Source organism: Callithrix jacchus, chromosome 2 (assembly GCF_049354715.1).
Source record: "Callithrix jacchus isolate 240 chromosome 2, calJac240_pri, whole genome shotgun sequence".
In the NCBI taxonomy this organism is placed as follows: domain Eukaryota; kingdom Metazoa; phylum Chordata; class Mammalia; order Primates; family Cebidae; genus Callithrix; species Callithrix jacchus.
This window is the reverse complement of record NC_133503.1, coordinates 147304886-147311352: the sequence shown is the minus strand read 5'-3', so window position 1 is coordinate 147311352 and position 6467 is coordinate 147304886.

Sequence of the window (6467 nt, the reverse complement as noted above, 5' to 3'; positions counted from 1 at the left end):
TGAAGTCATTGTCCCAACCAGAGCTAGATGAAGTTTTGATGTGGTGCTCTCGGTGTTGCGAAGGCGGTTTAAGTTATATAATGAGGTTAAGACTATGGATGCTTTACAAGGCCAGGTTCTGGGATCGCCGAGGTCCAAAGAAGTATTCACGTGCCTCGCTCCTTTTTCCCACCGCAGCTTGTAGGGGTGGGATTTGGATTTGCTCGCTCTTTTGTGGGAATGCATTTTTCTCTACTTGCCCTGGGGAAAAGAACTGAGAAAAGAATTGACGTCTGGTTTCGCTAGGGTTGCTTCTATTAGGAATAGAAGAATATTTTGAACAAATGCAAAAGTCTAGCTACAGAGTAGATAATCCACAAAAAGACACATAATTGGGAACCAGGAGAAACAGACGCACAGAATGAAGCTTATCGTGCAGAAGACAGCCCGTGAATCCTAGACACTTATTTGATTCATTCAACCAATAATTCAATAAATTCCTTTTGTGCCTCGTCATTCACTCACTCCACATACATACATTTATATACATATATACATTCATTGAGCTCCAACTGTGTATCAAACACTGCTGGGGATTCTAAGTTAAATAAGAAACTTACCTCAAAGTTTATTCTATTGAGAGAGATGGACAGAAAATCCAAAACGCTGTGAACATGATAATAAGAACATATTGGGCATTGTGATAGGACGGTGCACCTGATTATAAACTGTGTGAGTACCAGGGCCACGATACCCATATCTGTTTTGCCAGCTAGTGTAGTGGCTCTCAGTTTTTAATTTATCTGTGTGTATTCTATTTTGTTGAAGAAATAACTTCTTCCTACCATTACTAAAGCCAACTCTCTTTTGAGCAATTCATTGGGTACATTCCCAAACCTTGGTCTTAGGCCCTTCTTTCTTTGATGTAGTTCTAAATCAGGAAAAAAATCTTGTATACCCTAAGAGCATCTTCAAGTATATGTTTAATTTCATTAATCATTGTTATTCCACAATTCAAAAAAGTCTACACTGTGCTAGGCACTGCCAAATGTTAATAGGATGAACATGGCTTGGCGAGGTGGCTCATGCTTGTAACCCAGCACTTTGGGAGGCCAAGGCAAGCAGATCACTTGAGCTGAGACGCCTGGGCAACAAAGTGAGACCCTGTCTCTACAAAAAAATACAAAAATTAGCCAGGCATGGTGGTGCAGGCCTGTAGTCTCAGCTACTTGGGAGGCTGAGGTGGGAGCATTGCTTAAGCCTGAGAATTTGTAGAGAGCCAAGATTGCACCATCCTGGGTGACAGAGTGAGACTCTGTCTTTAAAAAAAAGGATGAACATGACACAAAACCCTGTGTGTGATCTGTTATTGTTGTTGTTGGTTTTGGGTTTTATGGTTTGTTTTTGTTTTTTGTTTTTTGTTTTTTTGAGACAGTCTCACTCTGTCACCCAGGATGGAGTGCAGTGCATGATCTCAGTTCACCGCAACCTCCACATTCTGAGCTCAAGAGATCCTCCTACATCAGCCTCCCGAGTAGCTGAGACGACAGGCATACACCACCTTGCCCAGTTAATTTTTGTATTTTTAGTAGAGATGCTTTTTCATCATGTTGCCCAGGCTGGTCTTGAACTGGCCTCAAGTGGTCCTCCCAACTCAGCCTCCCAAAGTGCTGGGATTACAGGAGTGAGTTACTGTGCCCAGCCTCAAATATTATGTTTTGAAAATGCCAGGCACGGTGGCGCATGCCTGTAGTGCCAGCTACTCAGGAGGGTGAGGCTGGAGGATCGCTTGAATCCAGGAGTTCTGGGCTGCAGTGTGCTATGCCGATGGTGTGTCCGCACTAAGTTCGGCATCAATATGGTGACCTCCCGGGAGTGGGGTACCACCAGGTTGCCTAAAGAGGGGTGAACCGGCCCTGGTCGGAAATGGAGCAGGTTAAAACTCCTATGCTGATCAGTAGTGGGATTGTGCCTGTGAATAGCCACTGCACTCCAGCCTGGGCAACATAGTGAGACCCCCATCTCTAAAACAAACAAACAAACAAAAACACAAAAATGGTGGGCTGAGTGTGGTGGTTCATGCCTGTAATCCTAGTGCTTTGGGAGGTTGAAGTGGGTAGATCATAAAGTCAGGAGCTCAAGACCAGCCTGGCCAAGATGGTGAAACTCTGTCTACTAAAAATACAAAAATCGGCCAGGCGTGGTAGCACACGCCTGCAATCTCAACTGCTCGGGAGGCTGAGGTAGAGGATTGCTTGAACCCGGGAGGTAGAGGTTGCAGTGAGCTGAGATGGTGCCGTTGAACTCCAGCCTGGGCCACAGAGTGAGACTCCATCTCAAAAATAAATAAATAAATAAATAATAAGATAAAGAAAAAGAAAATGGTGGCTCACACCTGTAATCTCAAGACTTTGAGAGGCCAAGGTGTTCACGACCAGCCTAGGTGACACAGCAGGATTCTTTTGATACAAATTTTTTTTTTTCCACAGAATCTCATTCTGTCGCCTAGGCTGGATTGAAGTGGCATGATCTCGGCTCACCACAACCTCCACCTCCCAGTTGAAGCAATTCTCTTGCCTCAGCCTCCCCACCATGCCCAGCTAATTTTTTGTATTTTTAGTAGAGTAGAGGTTTTGCCTCATTGCCCAGGCAGGTCTCAAACTCCTGAGCTCAAGCAATCCACCTGCCTCAGCCTCTCAAAATGCTAGGACTACAGAAATGTAAAATTATCTTCTAAGACAGTTTTATCAGTTTTCATTCTTACTAGCAGAATATGAAAAAAATACCCATTTCATCATTTACTTTCTAGTACTAGGTATTCTTATGTTCCTTTTTTCAAACTAGAAATAATTTTATTATTTCTGATTATTGAAAAAACACTTTTGTCAGTTAATGGCCACTAAAAAAATTAAAAAAAAGAAAAAAGAAAAAAACACTTAAACATTGCAAATACAATTTTAAAAAAATGGAGATGGTAGTCTTGCTGTGTTGCCCAGGCTGTCTTAAACTCCTGTCCTCAAGCAGTCTCTTAGCTTGGTCTCCCAAAGTGCTTGGATTACAGGCATGAGCCACCATGCCTGTTCTGCAAAAATATTTAAATAATGCTAAAATATTTTAGAAAGTAAAAACCACCAGCTAGAGTTCACATCTATTAACAAATAGCTGTATATTTTTAAAAACTTTTTGTATACATATTATCAATTAAGCTTAAGTTTCATTTTATCATCTATAGTGAATTGGATATATATAAAACTCTAACCTCTTATTTTTACTTGGCTAAATATAATGGACTTTTTTTTTTTTGAGATGGAGTTTTGCTCTTGTTGCTCAGGCTGGAGTGCAGTGGTGAGATCTTGGCTCACTGCAACCTCCACCTCCCAGGTTCAATCAATCTTCCTGCTTCAGCATCCCAGGTAGCTGGGGTCACAGGCATGTGGCACCACGCCCAGCTAATTTTTTGTGTTTTTAGTGGAGCTGGGGTTTCTCCATGTTGGTCAGGCTGGTCTCCAACTCCCCACCTCAGCTGATCTACCTGCCTTGGCCTCCTAAAGTGCTTGGATTAGAGGCGTGAGCCATCGCGTCCAGCTGATGAACATCTTTTAATGTTCATGAATATAAAGCTACATCAACATTTTTACCAGCAAATATATTCCATTGTATAAACATACCATAATTTACAAAATCAGTCCTTATAGAAAGACATATTGTTTCAATTTATTATAAACAAAAATCATTCTAGGAATTCTGTTAATTTATAAACATTGAATGGGCTTTATTATGATATATAGTTGCCAAAGACTCAATTTCATGCAAGTTGAAACAATAAATGAAGGGTAGCAAATTAGAGAGCCTATAACTTTTGAGCATGTATTCTATTGCTGCTTCAGTGAATTACCACAAACTTAGTGGCTTAAAACAAGATATATTTATTGTTTTAGAGTTCCAGAGGTTAGAAGTCTAAAATTGTTTGCATGGCTGAGTTTATTCTGGAGGCTGTTGGAGAGAATCAGTTTCCATGACTTTTCCAGCTTCTATAGGCTTTCTGCATTCCTTGGCTCATGGCCCTGGCATCCCTCGGACATCGATTATACTGTCATATTTGTTACTCTATCTTGGACACTTCAGCCTCCTTCTTATAAAGATCCTTCTGATTACATTGGACTTAGAGGATAATCCAGGATAATCTTTCCATAGTAAGATTATCCTGGATAATTGAGTCACATTGGCAAAAATCCCTTTTGCTCTTAAAGTAACATATTCACAGGTTTTGGGATTAGGACATGGACATCTTTTATTCTACCTACCACAAAATTTAAGATCTAAATTTGTTTAGAAATGGAGAACCTCAAGGCTCACCTCAGACCACATGAAACCTGATCCGTATTTTAGCAAGATCCCCATGTGATTCTATGCATACTTAAAATTTGAGGCCGGGTGCAGAGGCTCATGCCTGTAATCCCAGCACTTTGAGAGGCTGAGGCGGGTGGATAACGAGGTCAAGAGATCGAGACCATCCTGGTCAACATGGTGAAAACTTGTCTCTACTAAAAATACAAAAAATTAGCTTGGCATGGTGGCACATGCCTGTAGTCCCAGCTACTCAGGAGGCTGAGGCAGGAGAATTGCCTGAACCCACAAGGCGGAGGTTGTAGTGAGCTGAGATCGCACCATTGCACTCCAGCCTGGGTAACAAAAGTAAAACTCCGTCTCCAAAAAAAATAAAATAAAATAAAATTTGAGAAGTACTATCTTTCAACAAAATCAGAAGATACAGTTAAGCAAAAAGAAAATAAAGCATAGTCACAATACCCATCCAACTGGTGATAAACCCTCTTAGCATTTTGGCATTTATTTATTTCCAAAAGTGGAACATTCTGAACATAACGTTTTGCAACCCTATTTTTTCACAATGCATTGTGAATGTGTAACATGTCAACAAATACACTCGATAATTTTAGTTTAATTAATTAATTGTGAGCGATGGGAAAGTTCTTCCAAGTTTATATCTTGGACTACATTATAAGGTATTACAATTTCTTGCTCCATGACCATTATTCGCCAGCATAAAGATATACCCATGTATATTCTCTAAATCAGCTACTTCTTGAATCAGCTACCTTGACTCACTCCAGCATGTCTGAACAGAACTGGGTAAGCTCCAGACCCTTGTGCATGCTCCTTATTTGGAAACCTTCCTGACCTCCTGACTAGCTTCCTCGTCTTCCTTGTTTTCTTTCTTCCTTATATGTTCAGGAAATTTCCAAGCACAGAATGTGAGGTCCCATTCTGGGCAATGGAAACTGGACACAGCAGCAGTAGGACAATTGCATCAGGTTATGAAAGTTATAAATGTCCCTGTCTCCTTTGTTCAGGTGTGCTCTTGTGGTAAGACTGCCGATGAGTTGCACCCTTTCTGCAGGAAGTAAACTAGCCTTGCTGAGTTATCCATTGTCTCGGTGTGGATTTTTCCTGACATTATAAACCCATTTCCAACATTAATTACATTCTTTTTTTTTTTTTTTTTTTTGAGACAGAATCTCCCTCTGTCACCCAGGCTGGAGTACAGAGTACAGTGACACAATCTTGGCTCACTGTAACCTCTGTCTCCTGGGTTTAAGCAATTCTCCTGCCTTGGCCTCCCTAGTAGGGATTATAGGCACCTACCACCATGCCCGGCTAACTTCTGTATTTTAGTAGAGACAGGGTTTCACCATGTTGGCCAGGCTGTTCTCAAACTCCTGATCTCAAGTGGTCCGGCTGCCTCGGCCTCTCAAAGTGCTAGGGTTACAGGCGTGAGCCACCGTGCCCACCCGTCATTATTTTTGAAATGGGGTTGTGTGTGGGGGGAAACTATATTTTTTCCAGCCTGGCTTCGAACTCCTGGGCTCAAGTGTTCCTCCTGCCTAAATCTCTGGGATAGCTGGGACTACAGGTGAGCGCCATTGCTCCTGGGTAAGTTCTGTTTTTAAGGATAAGAAAATTTAGGTGACTATGCTAGCTTTTTAGCAGAGGCAGGCAGAACTGGATTTTTGTCGTTTAAAATTTTTCCACTCTTTCTATTACTCAGGAGTAAGCAATTCTATTACCCAGCAATTTGGGTAAGTTAAAAAATAAATATTGGCTGGTGGGTGGGTGGACTGAGGGGAGTTAAGATTCTTTAACTCTTCTCTTCCATGATGGATCCGCAATGGATATCCAGAATAGAAAGGGTGAAATGGTTCTCACTGAGACTTCAATCAACCAGGGAGATAACAGAGCTCCTCGGGAGTCGAGCTAACCAGACCTATGGTTTCCATGGTGACGGATCCGGCTAGTACGGTCTCCGGCTCTTTATATTGCGCAAGCGCACACAACTGATTTGGGTACCCCGCGCCTTTGGATTCGAAGAGAAAGCCCCGCCTTCCTCTTCCTGCCGTTAGCCTATCGCCTTCTCCCTTTGCTGGTCGCGTGTGCGCTGGGCGCCTATGACGTAGTTTTCGCGCGTCCGC